Source organism: Eschrichtius robustus, chromosome 17 (assembly GCF_028021215.1).
Source record: "Eschrichtius robustus isolate mEscRob2 chromosome 17, mEscRob2.pri, whole genome shotgun sequence".
NCBI lineage: Eukaryota > Metazoa > Chordata > Mammalia > Artiodactyla > Eschrichtiidae > Eschrichtius > Eschrichtius robustus.
In genome coordinates, this window is record NC_090840.1 from 23,260,484 (window position 1) to 23,278,088 (window position 17,605).

Sequence of the window (17,605 nt, forward strand, 5' to 3'; positions counted from 1 at the left end):
ATGATAATTTTTTTATGGCAGCAATGGAAAACAAATACAGGGTTATCCTGGTGTAGCAATTTTACTCTTTTCTTCTGTCCTTATCACAGACTAGTGCCTCCAATCAGGCTACTGCTTCCTGCTGACATGGGGCTCACTTGTTAGAGGTCAGACTAAGCACAGAGGGAGGGGGACATCTGTTCCCCATCACATAGGCTCAGACAGAGGTGGCCATCGGCCAACATGTGACAGCTCTTTCTAGTTACTCACGCCGTGGTACAAACTCATCAACAGGGTGGTTGACTGTTGGAAGTAGAAAATTCCTGATTTCAAAATCAACACTGCCTTTTAACCTTCACCTTTAATGCTGAAACCAATATCCAAGTCAAATTCTCTTATGCTCAGCTTCTTCATAGTGTCTATGCTACTGTTTCTGAATTCCTTCTGGTGACACCTTTACCAGTAGAATACTATGGGGGTTATACTGTGCCAGTTCTGGGCATAACCCTTAACTATCCCTGCTTATTAAACAGCAATACATAACCAGACTAGAACCATCTGCCCAAGCACCTCCCTCAGTCACTTCTAATCTCGTGTTTCAATGTCATGTTCAATGTGCAGGCACACAATTATGGGATTTCTCCAAGAGGCAAGCAGTATGGCCAGGCTTCACCCAGAGAGTGACCCACCAGCAGCTAGGCACCACAGTCACCCAAACACGTATGGACATTTCCCCCACCTCTGGTTTTTAATCTAAGAGTATTAAGACACTTGCATCTGCATTATTCTCTGTCTCTTTCTCTCTCTCCTTTCTCTGACACACACACACACACACACACACACAGAGTTGGCACACCTGCTTCCACTGATCAAGTCCACTGGATAATTACTCTGCTTTCCATTTTGTATAGCCTTATGTACATGACATACATGAATGTGTACATAAATGGTTACTTACTCATCCCAACATACATCTAATTTTGATTTGCTATAACAGATGCAATAACACCATAGGCCAACTGGTAAAATGTGAATGGCGAAGAAAACTTATAATTTAAAAAATATTTTCTGGGATGAACACACACATACTACTATATATAAGAGAGATAACCAACAAGGACCTACGGTATAGAACCGGGAACTCTACTCAATATTCTGTGATAACCTATATGAGAAAAGAATCTAAAAAAGAATGAATATATGTACATGTATAACTGAATCACTTTGCTATACACCTGAAACTAACACAACATTGTAAATCAACTATACTCCAATAAATTTTTTTAAAATTTTTTCTGAAAAAAAATACTGCAATAGTACAGTTCCATCTCTGCCATATCTCCTTACTTTTCATGACAACCATATGAAAGAAGCAATTGCTACTAGCTCCAATTTTTAGGAAGGAAATCGATGTCCACAGAAGTATATTAACTCACTGAAAGTCTCATACCAGTGATGTTGAAACAGGTTCTCAACCCTGGTTCTCATAATACGTTTCTTTTTTAAGGATGGATCCGCTTTATTTTATCTATTTATTTATTTTTTTGGCGGCACAGCATGCAGGATCCTAGTTCCCCAACAAGGGATGGAACCCGCGCCCCCTGCAGTGGAAGCCTGGAGTCTTAACCACTGGACTGCCAGGGAAGTCCCATTTTATAGGAACCAAATGAACCTCAGAGGGCTAAGATTTTGCTCAAGGTCACACAGCCCATCCCCAAGGGGCAGGTGGAGGGTTCAAACCCCTCCCACCTCTCCACAAGCCTTCCTAGAACTGTGAGAATTGACATTTTATAAGACAAGTGAAAACCTGAACATTTATTAGACTTTTAACGACATGAAGGAATTGTTGACCTTTTTTTTTTTTAGCTGTGAAAAGTTTTGTGAATATGTATTAAAGGGCCCTTCTCTTAGGTGAGTTCTGAAATATTTACAGAAGAAATAACCTGATGCCCAAGATTTGCACCTCAGGAGAGGGCAGGATGGGTTGTGGGTAGAGCTGTGTACTGGGTTACAAGGGCGTTCACGGTACCATTCTGTGGACTGTTGCATATGTTCGAAATTCTTCTTAATTCAAAAGCGTAAAAAGGCACTTGGCAAGGTCTGATTTCCCACCCCCTCTTTCAGTCCAATCCCACAATTCTTCCCCTGGGCCAACCCCGGAATTTGAGCATTCATGTCCGTCCGAGTCCCAGTCGTCAGCGAGGAAAATGCTTTAATGGGGGGGGGGGGGGGTCCAGCCGGCAGCGTCGCGCTCCTCAGTGGCTCAGCGATTTTCGACCCTTGTGGCGAAGAATGACCTGGACGCCGTTTGGCGTGCTCAAGCGCAGGATCCAACCATGCTTGTTCTTGCGCTTGATGTTGCTTCGTTGATACTCGTTCCCGCGCGCCTTGCCCCGGGTCTGCTGCACGGCCGGGAGTCCCCCAGGAATCGGGGAGACCCAGCCAGGCGCGGGGCTGGAGCCACCTGCCATCCAACAGCGCCTCTGACCTACTGACTGGACGCAACAGGCGACCCACCGATCTGGTCGAGAAAGCCATGTCCGGCCGCCGGCACGCCGTCCGGGTGGCCTCATAATACATTTCTATAACCCTTCCTACTGCTTCATTCCTCGTGACCTGGTTCCATCCAAAGGTGGGATAGACAACTACTCAGAAAAGCATCTTGGTTAGGATCATGGCCCTTTCGTTAAAATAATAAATCTTAAACCTATATCAAAGCAAATGGAATTGCTCTTAATCAGGACATAGAACACCAGCATTAAAAATCCTTTCCGGCGACTACAACATTGAACTCCTGCTATCTCAACCTTATCAGATGCCAGGCCAATAGAAATTCTATTTGTGGAATAATCTTTATATAACTCTGCCCATTGTCTACCAGGGAAACTCAAATTTAAGCATCATTGTTTTAGCTCAACATTAAAGGACAATAGAAGAATCAGCTTCATGAAATTCATATTTAACTTTGTGTCAATTGCTGTGAAGAACAGTCTTCTTTATTAGGTGGCAGAAGAGAAATTTCAGAATCTGTAAATGCTGTGCTTCTTCTGAATAGTACTTAGTGTTCCATCTTTTGGAGACTCTAAGTCTTGTAAACAACTATATTTCCCACCCCACTTTGGCCTTTAAGGAATTTTCAAATCAAATTTGCAGGCGTATTTCAGGATCATATGGTATGTTTGGCTGTGTCCCAATTTTAGTCTTTCATCACAGCAGTTCTTTCTAATTGTCTTCTTCATCTTTTCCCCTTCATCTTGCCTACATCATTTATTTATCTCAGTATTTTAATTGTATGCATTTTTATAATCTTCAAAAACTTTATGGAACTTGGTGGTTAAAGGAAATAAGATGAATCTCTGGTTTTGTAAAGTCAATTTAATAATCAAATCATGTAGCTTTTATATTTCTATCTTAACACTAAAATAAAGCTTGAATAATCCTAAAATTACGTAATTACTATTTTGGGGTTATCCTTTATGAATGTCCACTGATCCAGCTGAGATTTATAAGAGATTTAGGGAAAACTCTTCAAAATAAAGATTGCTGGAAAGAATTGCACTATCGGACATTATCTAGCTTGTGGTTAAAGAAAGATTGGTATAACCTTAGATTCAACAAGCGTGGGTAAAGGATTGAGGTTTTATCTTGAACTGGGATTATAGATATAGTCTTTGGAATTGGTTAAATATGACCCAAATCCCAGATCCCCCGACTTATTGTCTGCATAAGTTATAATTTACTCTCTCCTTACATTTCAGTTGCTTTCTTTAATTACTGGATCACACATATCCTTCCTGAGAAAAACAATGAATAAAATCAGTACATCTATTTAAGAAGAGCCAATATTTGGCAAGAAAATAGAAAAGACAGGTATAAAATGGGCTGAGACTTAATTCCTATACACAGAGAAGATGAAATTCTCTAAGTTTTCTTTGTAACCCAAACCCTGGGGACTTTGAGGACATTTCTGCCATATTATTTATTCATGTGTTTGTACATAATAGGTAGATGTAATCTGAGACTTTAAATGAGAAATTGGGATAAAATTGAAAATTTCTCCAAAATATTGCAGAGGGAGGAACACTCCCAAACTCATTCTACGAGGCCACCATCACCCTGATACCAAAACCAGACAAAGATGTCACGAAGAAAGAAAACTACAGGCCAATATCACTGATGAACATAGATGCAAAAATCCTCAACAAAATACTAGCAAACAGAATCCAACAGCACATTAAAAGGATCATACACCATGATCAAGTGGGGTTTATCCCAGGAATGCAAGGATTCTTCAATATACGCAAATCAATCAACGTGATACACCATATTAACAAATTGAAGGAGAAAAGCCATATGATCATCTCAATAGATGCAGAGAAAGCTTTCGACAAAATTCAACACCCATTTATGATAAAAGCCCTGCAGAAAGTAGGCATAGAGGGAACTTTCCTCCACATAATAAAGGCCATATATGACAAACCCACAGCCAACATTGTCCTCAATGGTGAAAAACTGAAACCATTTCCACTAAGATCAGGAACAAGACAAGGTTGCCCACTCTCACCACTATGATTCAACATAGTTTTGGAAGTGTTAGCCACAGCAATCAGAGAAGACAAAGAAATAAAAGGAATCCAAATCGGAAAAGAAGAAGTAAAGCTGTCACTGTTTGCAGATGACATGATACTATACATAGAGAATCCTAAAGATGCTACCAGAAAACTCCTAGAGCTAATCAATGAATTTGGTAAAGTAGCAGGATACAAAATTAATGCCCAGAAATCTCTTGCATTTCTATACACGAATGACGAAAAATCTGAAAGTGAAATTAAGAAAACACTCCCGTTTACCACTGCAACAAAAAGAATAAAATATCTAGGAATAAACCAACCTAAGGAGACAAAAGACCTGTATGCAGAAAATTATAAGACACTGATGAAAGAAATGAAAGATGATACAAAGAGATGGAGAGATATACCATGTTCCTGGATTGGAAGAATCAACATTGTGAAAATGACTCTACTACCCAAAGCAATCTACAGATTCAATGCAATCCCTATCAAACTACCACTGGCATTTTTCACAGAACTAGAACAAAAAATTTCACAATTTGTATGGAAACACAAAAGACCCCGAATAGCCAAAGCAATCTTGAGAACGAAAAATGGAGCTGGGGGAATCAGGCTCCCTGACTTCAGACTGTATCACAAAGCTACAGTAATCAAGACAGTTTGGTACTGGCACAAAAACAGAAATATAGATCAATGGAACAGGATAGAAAGCCCAGAGATAAACCCACGCACATATGGTCACCTTATCTTTGATAAAGGAGGCAAGCATATACAGTGGAGAAAAGACAGCCTCTTCAATAAGTGGTGCTGGGAAAATTGGACAGATACATGTAAAAGTATGAAATTAGAACACTCCCTGACACCTTGCACAAAAATAAACTCAAAATGGATTAAAGACCTAAGTGTAAGGCCAGACACTATCAAACTCTTAGAGGAAAACATAGGCAGAACACTCTATGACATACATCACAGCAAGATTCTTTTTGACCCAGCTCCCAGAGAAATGGAAATAAGAACACAAATAAACAAATGGGACCTAATGAAACTTAAAAGCTTTTGCACAGCAAAGGAAACCATAAACAAGACCAAAAGACAACCCTCAGAATGGGAGAAAATATTTGCAAATGAAGCAACTGACAAAGGATTAATCTCCAAGATTTACAAGCAGCTCATGCAGCTCAATAACAAAAAAATGAACAACCCAATCCAAAAATGAGCAGAAGACCTAAATAGACATTTCTCCAAAGAAGATATACAGATTGCCAACAGACACATGAAAGAATGCTCAACATCATTAATCATTAGAGAAATGCAAATCAAAACTACAATGAGATATCATCTCACACCGGTCAGAATGGCCATCATCAAAAAATCTAGAAACAATAAATGCTGGAGAGGGTGTGGAGGAAAGGGAACACTCTTGCACTGTTGGTGGGAATGTAAATTGATACAGCCACTATGGAGAACAGTATGGAGGTTCCTGAAAAAACTACAAATAGAACTACCATACGACCCAGCAATCCCACTACTGGGCATATACCCTGAGAAAACCATAGTTCAAAAAGAGTCATGTACCAAAATGTTCATTGCAACTCTATTTACAATAGCCAGGACATGGAACCAACCTAAATGTCCATCGACAGATGAATGGATAAAGAAGATGTGGCACATATATACAATGGAATATTACTCAGCCATAAAAGGAAATGAAATGGAGGTATTTGTAATGAGGTGGATGGAGTTAGAGTCTGTCATACAGAGTGAAGTAAGTCAGAAAGAGAAAAACAAATACAGTATGCTAACACATATATATGGAATCTAAGGGAAAAAAAAAAAAAAAAGGCCATGAAGAACCTAGTGGCAAGACGGGAATAAAGACACAGACCTACTAGAGAATGGACTTGAGGATATGGGGAGGGGGTGGAGTGAGATGTGACAGGGTGAGAGAGTGTCATGGACATATATACACTACCAAATGTAAAATAGATAGCTAGTGGGAAGCAGCCGCATAGCACAGGGAGATCAGCTTGGTGCTTTGTGACCACCTAGAGGGGTGGGATGGGGAGGGTGGGAGGGAGAGAGATGCAAGAGGGAAGAGATATGGGAACATATTGTATATGTATAACTGATTCACTTTGTTATAAAGCAGAAGCTAACACACCATTGTAAGGCAATTATACTTCGATAAAGACGTTTAAAAAAAAAAATTGAAAATTTCTTTGAAATTGTGTATGTCAAATTAAAAAATGGGCATTCTGTTAAATTGAGTAAACTGTATAGTTTGAAGCTGTATATATATTTTTATAAAGTTTTAAATCACCTTGTGTCTGAAAGTTTGTTTTAAGAATATCTTATGGCTATTAAAATGTTCATGTTTAAGTAAAAAATAAATTAAAAAAATTAAAATCTTAAGTTGCTTGGTTGATTAAATGAGATAATGCACACAAAACATTTAGTACAGTGCTGGCATAGAGCAAGTCAACAAATGGAAACTATTCTTGCTATTATTAGTATGATTGTTATCACAAAATAACAAATATTAGTCGTTGTTGTTATTACTATTACTATCTCAGAACATAAGAGTGGCCCACAGGGACACTTGAAATCAAGGATAGGACTTTGCTCAGAAGTAGCAATGGATCTACTCTAATGGTCACACAATTATTTGATAAAAACTCCAAAATATTCATGTCAATAAATTAAAGAAGCAGAAACTTTTGAGGGTAAGACTTATCAAACACCTACTGGAATCATGGTATAACTTTAAATCAACTCCTATAACATGTGTACATTTGGATGCATCCTTAGAAACCCATCAGGATCAATTAGCTTCAAAGTGAACCCCCATATAACTAAGTGATTTCACTTGTTGGATAGAGTTATTTAGTTGATCTATCTGGTTGCCAAAGCAATTGTGCCAAAAATGATTTTAGTTTTGGCACACATCAGACTTAAATATCCTTCCTAATTACTAGCCATCAACTAATTGAACTGCTTCTGGAGAATATTGGAGGAACATGGATAAAGAACATTGTGCTTGTTTTTCTGTTTATCAATCTATTTACCTAGCAGTTCATCTACTTATAGGTTATTTTTTCTTACTTAAATGAAAAAAACAAGTGAGAAATTATGAGTCAGATTTTCAGTTTAGGAATATATTTCCCCAAAGAAGTAAGAGTTCTAAAATATTGCAGATTAACTATGCCACATGTGAAAATATCTTAACACTTTATTCTTCTTAGGGCAAATGTCATTTCCTGAAACCTTTTGCCTTGAATGCAACCAATGTTTATTAAGAGAAATGAATTTCAGCCAGTATGACACATCTATTTTTATACTTACGATTTTTATACTTAATTGATAGTTTCATTCACAGTAGGGCTGTTTCTTCCTGTTTTGTTCACTTCTGAATGGCCAGTGCCTAAACTGGGTCTGATATATGGTGGGCACTCCATTCATTGCATGAATGAATGAATGAATGAATGAATAGATGTGTTAGCATTTCAACCTAGGAAAGCAATAAATAATACTTATAATCACAGTTTTGACTAATGATGCTTTCAGTAGTATGTGATGAGGAACCCTTCTGTGGACAGTTAAATAAACAACAAAATTTGATGTAATGTTGTATTACTCATTTCTATATTTTCTGATACTCTGATAAAATACCATTGTCAGTGATATCAGTGTTTCCAGAACTGCAGGTATCATGAACTTGGCATATCTAGAAAAAAGTTTTACTTGACAAATCTAAAATATTCCCTTTTAGGCCTTAAAAAGATAAATTGAACTTCTAATAAATCATCCTTATTATTTAGTTAGGTTTACTGTCACCATCAACCATATATTTTATTTTTAAATCCCTGTTTTCTTAGCCTTATAATAGTTTGGTACATTTCTAGGTTTAAAAAAATCTAGATGGATTTAAGTAATTCTAATGATTTGAATTCATTTTGCAAACATTTCCCAGCCTGTGACTTAAAGAAATGTTTAATATGGTATTTTAAAAGACATGCTATTAACTAAGCTGAAATATTCTCAACAAACTTCATTACATACAAAAGCTCCAAAAGTGTTCTGAATAAAAATGACTTGCTAAGATTTAGTAATATATTATCTTATATTTACATATTTTTTAATGGATTTACATGTAACTATCAAATAATTGTTCTGGTTATGCTTAGCATTTAACATTTTACTTGTCTTTCAGATAATACAAAATAATTTCGAAGGTAATTCTCTCAATATTTGTCTTATCAGATTATACGCATGCATGGTTAACATTTGAAGAATATTAATAATACTTTGAAAGAGCAAAAAATAGATTCTTTTTTCATTCTAATTATTGCTGATGACTTCTGTATAATTATTGAAAAGGATAATTTTTTTTCAAATTTACCATGCAAGATATTCAATGCTTTTTTTCCAGTCAAGATACTAAGTATACTACCATCAGCAACCCTAGAAAAGCACCATTGCTTTTACAGATGTTCCATATAAATTCTACTTTAAAAAATGATGACGGTTGCTGATGTTGGTAAAGATCAGCCCAACTTGGTTCTTCAACAAGGCAAAATGAAGAGTAGTCCTGGTTTTCTGAAATGCTAACTAACACCCACAAAATAAGTGATGTTGGAATTCCAGGTATTCCAAGTGGTACCTTGAGAACACGTGCCAATATGGCAAGAAGAATAGAATCTGTAGAACTCTGTGCTAATCACCACCTGATATACCCTGTCCTACCATAAAGATAAGCATGAGAGAGGCATCTGAGTCCCCATTTATGTCTGAATCTATGGGTTTCCAAACCACCAAATGCCATAAGGTAATTTGTTTTCTTTATTTATCACTGCAGACTTTTATGACTGCACACCACCTCTGCCTATGACAGATGTGCTGCAGCAGGAACTTGCAACCTGGTTTTTAAAAGACAAGTATCTGTTTGCACAGAGCTGGAGTCACTAGGAAACAAAACTCAAGAGGCTTTTATGAAAAAAACACTACTAAATGTGACAAAATTTAATTTTTAAAGGTAAACGTAGCATTAAGCTTTTCTGTAAAGCCTCTGAGAAAACAATACTTGTCTCCCCCAAGTCAGGTATGTCACTAGCATTCCTGGCACATTGACTAATAACAGGGTGATTATACAACTTCTTTTGAAATAGAAAAAAGCAAATCCGAAGAGTTAAAAAGGCTTACTACATTTTAAAAATAAATACTAAAGTAAACTTTCTCAATATATCATTAAATATTCAAATTTATTTAAAAAATAAATTTTCACTTTACAATTGATATAGATTTATTTCCAAGGTTTCCTCAGAGCCTTGCCATTTGATGGTTCTAATAATTTAAGACTGACCTTTGTTTCTTGAAAGTTCTCATTTTGGCATCATGATATATGGGAACATCTCTTTCCCTATATATTTTCTTCATTATTTCTGAAGTTAAAATTTAGACACAAGCTTATATAATTCTGTGTATATTTTTAGGCTATTAATTAGACATAACATTGGTATAGAAGAGAAGTTCTGTTAAAGAAAAGAAATATTTCTTCTACAACACGCACTTCCTACTTTAGACCCCTTTATAGTAAATCCTTCCTCTGCTCCATGTGTTGAAGTTGTCACCTGCCTCGATGGCCTTGTCCTACATGTACACAAAGGCATTCCCTGGTGAAGTGTTCTGAGTCATTGGTGGCATGTGAATTTTCATTGGATTAATGACTCAAATGGGAATTTAATTCTTTTATAAGAAAATAATGTCTCCCACCCCAAATTTCTCTGCTAATGTCTGTAGTAACTTAATGATCTCCATCATGTTCATTATCACTGCCATTATAGATCACTAGTGGTATACCAGCAGCAAACCAATGGAAGACTGTAACATGACATCATAATTTCTGGCGTAAATCAATCAGATCACCAGAGGTTGGAAAGGAATGCAAAGAGTATTCTTGGAAGATGTTCAAAATCAAATCATGATCAGTATGCTCTGATTTACAGCATCTCCTGTCTGCTTGCTCTCTCATTTAAATGACTTACGTTTCCCTTTTAAAGTCAATGCTGGAAAGATTTCAAATACAGATAACATTCAACAGGAAGGAAGACAGAAACCCAAATGGGTACTTGACATTCTTAATGCCCAAGCACGTGAGTCAGTGTTCATCAGCTTAGTTAATCCAGCCATGCAAATTGGCTTTTGCCTAGGGTCTAAAACAAGTCAATCTGAGCCTAAAGAAAATTGGGCAGTGACTCTAAAAAACATCTTGCTTCATTCTCTGGAACGTGAAAGTCAATTCCAACTCAAGGACTTTGCACTCACTGTTCTCTTTGCCTGGAATGCTTTTCCCCAGATATTCTGACTTATAATTCAAGTATCAACTCAAATGTTAGCACCTTCAAGAAACGTTACCACCACATTAACCTCCCCATGCATTTGCCTCTGTTTTATTTTCTCCATAACATTTCTTGCTAGCAGAAATTATCTTAAGTATAGATTTACTTGATTACTTGTTTATTATCAGTCTCCTTCTCCCCACCAAGATGTAAATTCTATGAGAACAGGTACCTTTATCTATTTTGTTCATCAGTGTTTCCCCAGTGCTCTGAAGAGTGCTTCACAGAGAGGAGGCACTAAATAAGTGTATGTAGAATAAACAAATGAAAAGGAATTAGTATCTAAGGACAAAATATTCAGTTACTCCAAGCCTAGCACATAATTGACACTGAGTGAATGAAAGGGTGAAGTCATTATCCCTTTAGTTACTGTGCGATAAAAAGCATTACTACAAAATGAGATATAATAATTAACAAAGGGATAAATTCTACTCAAATTGGTAATATAGATAAAGCATTTGAATTTTTACCATCCTGGAAGTTATTGTGATCATTTGTGATGCTGACCTCAGTACAATACCAATAAGATGGGTCTCCTGAATTCCAGGACTAGGTTCAAGAGTGTATTAACAGCTTCACACATGGATTGTCAGTTTTTCACAGAAGGGTTGTTTTTTTCCCATGCTTGGCTTTCTAAGGGGAGGCAGTACAACATGGTAGTTAGGTATATGGATACTAGAATCAGTGGTCAGGGGGTATCCCTGCTCACTAGAAGAATGACCTTTCATGAGTTATTTCATGACCTCCCCAAATTTCTTCTACTTCATCTGTAATCCTATAGTAATTACCTCACATCTTAGTCTGCTCAATGTGTTATAACAAAATAACACAGGCTGGGTGGCTTAAACAAGAAACAGTTACTTCTCATAGTCTTGAGGCTGGGAAATCCAAGATCAGGGCATCAGCATGTTCGTATTCATGGTGAGGGCTCTCTTTCTGGCTTACAGAGAGTTATTTTCTGGTTGTGTCCTTACATGGCACAAAGAGAGAAAAAATGATTGGAAGCAAGCTCTCTGGTCTGTTCTTATAAGGGTAGTGATCCCTTAATGAGGGCCACACCCTCATGATCCCATGATCTCATCTAAACCTAATTACTTCCCAGAGGCCCTACCTCTAATACCATCAAATTGGGGGTTAGAGCTTCAACATATGAATTTTGAAAGAACACAAACACTCAGTCTGTAACACTTCATGAATGTGTTGTTGGCTACATGAAATAATGCATTTGAAGTGCTTAGGGCATTTTTGGTACATTATAAGCACCCAAGTGTGTTAGCCTCTGCTATTAAAATACATAGAATAATATAAATTTTATATAGGATTCATAAATACATAGTTGCTGAAATAAAGATTAAATAGAGATTTTAGATTTTACTGTGGATTTTATTTCAGTTCAGGAAAAATATGCTGATTCCATCACTTCACTCTTTGCTTAAAATTCAGTTCATTTCACGTGCTGAAATACTGTCTTTTGGTTTACATTTCCCAGCCAAGGATGATCAGGATGTGGTCCATCTCCCACTTTAGGGTCAAAGCAAGGGTTGTGGAATGACAAATGATAAACAACAGCTCTGGCTGGAGTTGCTTGGTCTGACTACCTGTGAGCTTAATAGACCAAAAAGAGCTTCTAAAAATGGTACTTTTGAAACCAATTCACAAATGTTTCGTTAATGATCACCAGCAAGGATCATGCTCAACAAAATGCCCTCAGGGACCCCTGGTAATTTTTCAGTGGATGCTCAGGAATTGACAAGAGGAAAGTAAAACAGAAATAGTCAAAATTAAGTGCCAGTACTAAGTGACAGACAGTTCGAATCTAGGACTTAAGGGGGAAAACTCCACACATAAATATATGCCCCATGTTAAATGAAGTTCCATAAAGCAGCAATGGTATATTGTCTATTAGGGTAGAGTTTAAAAGCTAATTACATAGTCATCTAAGCTTAGTTACTGAACCATAGAAACACCTAAATAAGCAATTTGTAGTTATCCAATGTGAAATAGTTATCCTATTAACACTTAATTCAAAGCATAGAAAAAATGTCTTTCATAAAACCAAAGATAAAATAGAAACAAATACTTTCTTTAATGGCTAATGGAGCCCAATGCAGTTAAGCTAACAAATACAGCATGTTCTCTACTAACTGTTCTGTTTCCTGTTCACCAGAAACTTATACATCAAATTACAGAGATCATTGTTAGGAATTTACATACCACCTGTTCTTATTTTCATTAACATTTTCTCTTAAACGTCTTTTAATATCTTCAATCTTTATACTAAAACATAAAAGTTTTTATCTTTCAGAAACTTGAAAATAATGTACTTAAGAATCTTAATTTTCCACCTCCAATTCTTTTTGATAGGTGTTACCTGAACTCAAGAACATTCCTAATGCAGCATTGTCATTTATAAAACAAGGATCCTGGGTGTTTTATTTGGCTGTCTTTGTTTGAAGGATTTTTGTTTCGTGTATCATGGTCTCAATACAAAGTTCACTCCCCAATCATCACTTCTAGCTGTGTAAGCTTGGAGTAGGCAGAACTGCACCATGTAAATTAGTGGTCGTACAGTACCCAGTGCAAGGCCTTAACTTCAAATGCTTAACTGATAGCCCTTAAACACTTATCTTTTTTTCAGAGATTGGAAGAGATATTCCATAGCAAAACGGAGAAGCTCTGAATATAAAGAAAAGGAAAAATGCAAGCAGGATGAGAATAGAAGCAGATTATTTCAATTCATGTCCCAGCTCTGCCATTTACTAGGTACCACCAGTGCTCCGTGATCTTTAGCAATAAGCTGAAATTCTCCGAAACTCAGTGATTTGTTTTTATTGTATTTATAAAAGCACTAAATTTATAATGGATTAGAAATTAAAAAAAAAAAAAAAGCTGGCCATAGGTTATCATTTGAGAAACACAGTATTGCCTACTTTATCAAGTTTCTTTGAGCAACCTAGTTGTCTTCAGTCTACTCAGTAACCTACAGGGCTGAAAAAGCAGTGCCCACAATTATATTAAATATGAGAAAAAGATTTCTGCACAGTCTCTCTAGATTGCAGACCAGCCATAGATTCTCAGTTCTCTCAGGAAGTGAAGACTACAAGTCAGTGGGAGAAATTGTTGAGGAAACAGAATGCTTCTGTTCATATCCCCTTCCCATTGGTTACTGGTATCTACTTCCTATCCATCTCATCCTGTATATTAGTCAGAAAACTGAGCAAAAATCAGTAAAATGAAGCAGAAAAACAAATACACTCCCACTGTCACATAGATGTACAAAGAGTACACATTCTCATTATTTTTTGAGACTGCCTTTATCTTCCTCAAAAGCCCTCAAACCCTTGAGAGTAGAAGAGGAAGACTGCATTTAATCTGTCCAATCTTTAAACACTAGCCTGATGCAATAATTTAAATAGTGTTTTTAGGTAAAATATGCAACTGCTCAAATTTTGCATTTCCTTCTCTCCTGGCAGAGGTTTGTGGCTTATGTGACCTCACAGAGAAAAAGGAAAGGAAATCTTGCATCTATGTGCTGTCCTCTGATTCATTTGGTTTCCATGGTGATGTTTTTGTTCCTTTGGTTGCTGTTCATCCTGCTGGGATAAAGCTAGCAGCCTATGTAAACTCCTGATCCACATTTTCTTGTCCTGGTGAGGACCTGAAAGCTTGGCCCATCTGCATTCCAGGCCTCAAGCTTTACTTTAACCCCCATGCTGTCTGATTGCCAGCAGTTCTGAGTAAATCAATACTTCTGATGCCTGTAACTCATTCTTGACACACTAGTGTGCTGAGCTCTGTATTACACAGCTCTGTATTAATGGAATACAGAAGATCTCCTTCATATATGAAAAGTCTTTCAAGTCTATTGTCAAATATTGTAAAATCCTGTTTTGAATGTTTTTTGACCTTATTGTAGCAATTTATTCCCACTCTCATGCCCACCTTATCCTTTCAGAGAAAGAGATGCCATAGTCTTGCTAAGGAAGATGACAAATAGTGGAAAGGCAAAAGAGAAAAACATGCTGATATTTTACTTAAAAATATAAAAATAGGGCTTCCCTGGTGGCGCAGTGGTTGAGAATCTGCCTGCCAATGCAGGGGACACGGGTTCGAGCCCTGGTCTGGGAAGATCCCACATGCCGCGGAGCAACTGAGCCCGTGAGCCACAATTACTGAGCCTGCGCGTCTGGAGCCTGTGCTCCGCAACGAGAGAGGCCGCGACAGTGAGAGGCCCGCGCACCGCGATGAAGAGTGACCCCCGCTTGCCGCAACTAGAGAAAGCCCTCGCACAGAAACGAAGACCCAACACAGCCATAAATAAATTAATTAATTAAAAAAAAAAAAAAAAAAGAATCACATTATGGTAAACCAAATTATAAATAGGCAATAATTTATTTAAAAAAAAAAATATATATATATAAATAATGGAAAAGCCTATAAATAAATGCAACATATTTCAGCCCTCTTTTCCTGTTCATTCACAAGTTCACTGAAGAAAGTGAAGGGGAGAGGAGACGGGATGAAGAGTCCCCAGGTGCTAAATCAAGAGACACAAACACCAACAATGGCGGGAGCTGACAAGTGATTGGATTGGCCTGGCCAGGAGAGTAAGTCATTCAGAGCTCTCCAATATTGGATCGTAAAATCCATCCAAACTTCCCTGTATTCCTAAATTTGTTTTTTCAAACTATTTGTGAGAATCACTGATCTGTAAAGCAGTTCAACAACAATTGCAGATCAAAGGGAAGTCCTCTGCTTTGATTTTCTAGAAAGTTGGGTAGTGAACATGATAAAAACCATCTTAATTGGCCTCACATGTATTCCTCGTTTCTCTTTGTCCCTTTCTGCCTGACCCTGGCTTTCCTTCACATGCCGTTCCATTATTGGTTGTAGGGCTCATAACATGAGAAAAAATTATAAATACCATTCTCCTTATCTACTGTACACTGCGTGTGGCCATACTTCTCACGAACGTATTGTGACTGTGACATTTTAGAGCACTGCTGAATTTTCCTTTATTATCTTTTATTTTCTCTATATTTCTTTTGTGTCTATTGTTCTCAGAAGGTCATATAAGCATGGGTTTTTTCAGTACTTTTTTAAAGATCCTGTCAACATACGTTTTAAGAAGAAAAACTGTGTTATGATATCTTTTTATTTTCTCAATGTACATTTAGGCTGATTTTGTTTGGTTGTTTCCCTTATACTGAGTTTGAGTCCTGGGAGTAAGGTAATAAATATTCAAAATGTGTTCCAACCTGTCTTAAGCCCATTGCACATAACTATTCTTGTATAAATGTCAGCACAACATTTTCAGCCCCATGGCTATTACAATAAAGAGTGAATCAATGAGTACAGAGCTTTCTCAATTGGTGTATTAGTTTGCTAGGGCTGCAGTAGCAAAGAACTTTAGACTGGATAGCTTAAAACAAGAGAAATTTATTGTCTCACAGTTCTGGAGGCTAGAAGCCCAAGATCAAGTTGTTGCCAGCATTTGTTCCTTCTGAAAACTGTGAGAAAACTCTGTCCCCTTGCCTTTCTCTTAGCTTCTGATGATTTGCTAGCAATTTTTGGCATTTTTTGGCTTTTAGATCTCTGCCTTCATCTTCATATGGTGTTCTCCCTGTGTACATTTCTCTGTGACCAAATTGCCCCCTTATAATGAGGACACCAATCATATTGGATTAGGGCTCACCCTAATGACCTCATCTTAATTGATAACATCGGCAGCAACTCTATTTCTAAATAACGTCACATTGTGAGGTTTGGGGGTTGGGACTTCAACACATGAATTGGGGTGAACACAATTCAATCCATAACACTGGATATCCCAAGGAGACACATATTTGGATGTTTTAGACCGTCACCTCAAAGGTTATTTTCAGAAAGAGTTTTTTGCAAAAGATCCTCTTACATCTAACCATTTGTGGTGTCACAACACTTGACCCAATTCATGAAAGTGAAGGCTAAGTTTCATATTTAAAATAATCTCAAATTCCCTCCTCAAGTTACTCTGAGCGCAGAGGCTGAGTAGTTACACAGCCACCCTGTTTTTACATAAACCGTTTCTGAGCCAAATGCCTTCTTTTTTTTTTTAATTAATTAATTAATTTATTTTTTATTTTTGGCTGTGCTGGGTCTTCGTTTCTGTGCGAGGGCTTTCTCTAGTTGCGGCGAGCGGGGGGCCACTCCTCATCGCGGTGCGCGGGCCTCTCACTATCGTGGCCTCTCCTGTTGCGGAGCACAGGCTCCAGACGCGTAGGCTCAGTAGTTGTGGCACATGGGCCCAGTTGCTCCGCAGCACGTGGGATCCTCCCAGACCAGGGCCCGAACCCGTGTCCCCTGCATTGGCAGGCAGATTCTCAATGACTGCGCCACCAGGGAAGCCCCCAAATGCCTTCTTAAGAGATGTTCACTTCACGGTAGGTTGAACCGTCCTCGAAGGTCTTCTTGTGACCAGAGAAGCCTGTTACCCTGGCCAGAAGGGAAGGTGATTCTCAGGAGAGTGAGCTTGTACATTAATGTGAGATCCAGGAGAGAAGTTCCCAGCACAAGCTCTGGGACAGAGTAGGCACTCAGTGCTTCCTGGATGATCAAGTCGATTGAATGATGGAGTGTGAAGGCCAAGCACACATGAAATGCAGTTCCACGAAGGAGAAA

The 17,605-nt window shown here is 37.7% G+C and overlaps 1 pseudogene; it reads right to left on the reverse strand.

The window, feature by feature from the left end:
* Positions 1–2,234: 2,234 nt before the first annotated feature.
* On the reverse strand, positions 2,235–2,517 carry LOC137751630 (large ribosomal subunit protein bL34m-like; annotated as a pseudogene).
* Between the last annotated feature and the right edge of the window lie 15,088 nt (positions 2,518–17,605).